This window comes from Portunus trituberculatus, chromosome 6, assembly GCF_017591435.1.
Source record: "Portunus trituberculatus isolate SZX2019 chromosome 6, ASM1759143v1, whole genome shotgun sequence".
In the NCBI taxonomy this organism is placed as follows: Eukaryota; Metazoa; Arthropoda; class Malacostraca; order Decapoda; family Portunidae; genus Portunus; species Portunus trituberculatus.
The window spans coordinates 1206389-1208888 of NC_059260.1; positions in this window are offsets into that span (position 1 = coordinate 1206389).

Genomic DNA, 2500 nt, shown 5'->3' on the forward strand with positions numbered 1-2500 from the left:
GTGTGAGGGGAGGTGAGGGGAAATGGGTAGGATGAGGGGAAGTGAGGGTAGGTGAGGGGAAATGGGTAGAGTAAGAGGAAGTGAGGGTAGGTGAGGGGAAGTGAAGGTAAGGTGAGGGGAAGTGAGGGTAGGGTGAGGGGAAGTGAGGGTAGGGTGAGGGGAAAGGAAAGGAGTTTTAGTTGGGTTTTCTTGTTTTTTATTTTCCCTTTTTCTTTTCTTTTCCTTTTTTTTGTTTTCCCCTCTTTTTCCCTCGTTTATTTGTGTCTGTCTGTCTGTCTGTTTGTCTGTTTATTTATCATATATTCAACAGTCTCTCTCTCTCTCTCTCTCTCTCTCTCTCTCTCTCTCTCTCTCTCTCTCTCTCTCTCTCTCTCTCTCTCTCTCTCTCTCAAAAGGTCCCGAGTTTTGTGTGTAATTTCCCCTCTGTACCTTGTTTTTCCCCTCACTTCTATTTTTCCCCCTCACTTTTTCCTTCCCCCCTCACATCTTGACGCCTCACCTCTCCTCACCACCACCACCACCACGCACCCCCACCCCCCTCACAGAGAAACAAAAGACCAACTCACCACCACCACCACCACCACCACCACCACCACTATCACAAGCAGAGTTTTAATTAACTTTTTTTATTCGTCTTTCATTTTGAGAGAAACTGTCAGAGATGCAAACTGTATCCATTACTTCCCCGGTTAGTTAATTAGATAAGAGAGAAGAATGCCTACCCCCACCCTCTCTCTCTCTCTCTCTCTCTCTCTCTCTCTGTCTCTGTCTCTGTCTTGTTCACACCTTTCTCGTATTTTTGCAGGTTAATTAGTGTGTGAGATATTGGTTGATGGACGTGTGTGTGTGTGTGTGTGTGTGTGTGTGTGTGTGTGTGTGTGTGTGTTGTTAGTGGTGTTATTATTATTATTATTATTATTATTATTATTATTATTATTATTATTATTTATTTCTTTATTTTATTTTGTTATTAGTAAATTATCTTTTTTCACATATCTCAGTAACATTCTCTCTCTCTCTCTCTCTCTCTCTCTCTCTCTCTCTCTCTCTCTCTCTCTCTCGTGCGGTAAATATTTCTGGGCGGCTGTGTAACAAATTTTTTTTTTCGCATCCATTTTTTTTTCTCTTCATTATCAGTGTTAGTGTCAGCAATATTGCAAGGCGTGTTCTCCCTCTCCTCTACCCCGCGCGTCACTACTGATGGAGTGTGTGTGTGTGTGTGTGTGTGTGTGTGTGTGTGTGTGTGTGTGTGTGTGTGTGTGTGTGTGTGTGTGTGTGTGTGTGGAAATTGTGGTGTGTGAAATTTTTCGAGTCTTGAGTGAGTTGGATGTTAAGATAATGGTGGTGGTGGTGGTGGTGGTGGTGGTGGTGGTGGTGGTGGTGGTGGTGGTGGTGGTGGTGGTGGTGGTGGTGGTGGTGGTGGTGGTGGTGGTGGTGGTGGTGATATAACTACTACTACTACTACTATTACTACTACTACTACTACTACTACTACTACTACTACTACTACTACTACTACCACCACACCACCACCACCACCACCACCACCACCACCACCACCACCACCACCACCACCACCACCACCACCACTACTACTGACAATAAAAGCTAACAATAAGAGCGTGGGTCGTGAGGCATGCACGAGAGAGAGAGAGAGAGAGAGAGAGAGAGAGAGAGAGAGAGAGAGAGAGAGAAAAGGAATTAAGCTTTTCCACAAGTCAACCTTTAATTAATGACATCTGAAAATTGTTTATACCTCCTCCTCCTCCTCCTCCTCCTCCTCCTCCTCCTCCTCCTCCTCCTCCTCCTCCTCCTCCTCCTCCTCCTCCTCCTCCTTATATTTTTTTTCTCTTGTTGTTTATGATAGTGATGGTGAGAATGATAATGAAAGTGAGAATAGAGAGAGAGAGAGAGAGAGAGAGAGAGAGAGAGAGAGAGAGAGAGAGAGAGAGAGTCCATATCAAAACAAATGAATCAGGAAAAAATAAAGAAAAATGAAGAAAATGAAGGTAAAAAAATAATAATGAAGAAAAATAGAAAATGATCAATAAATAGGGGGTCTTTTCTCCCCATCACCCCCCATTACACCCTCCCCCCCAGTATCTCCCCAGTGCTTCTCCCCAATAAGAGAAGGGGAAGAAGAAAGAAAAGGATAGAAAAACAAAAAATTGAATAAAAGAAGGAAAAATGAAGAAATAAAAAGAAAAATGAAAAAAAAACAGGAAAACGAGAAAAGGAAGAGAAAATCACCCCAATATCTCCCCCCCCATCATTCTCCCCACCTCTTAACCTCCCCAACCTCTTCCCCACTTCCTCTCCTCCCCATTCTCTCTTTTCCTCCCCAACGTCGTCTTCTCCCCCTAGTCTCCTCCCCATAAACCTCCCCTTTCTCGAACTTCTTCCCAAAAACCTCCCCACTCCCCAGTCTCGCCCCAAAATTCCTTCCCACTCCCTATTTTCTCCCCAACATCCTCCCCACTCTCCATTATCTTACCCCAAA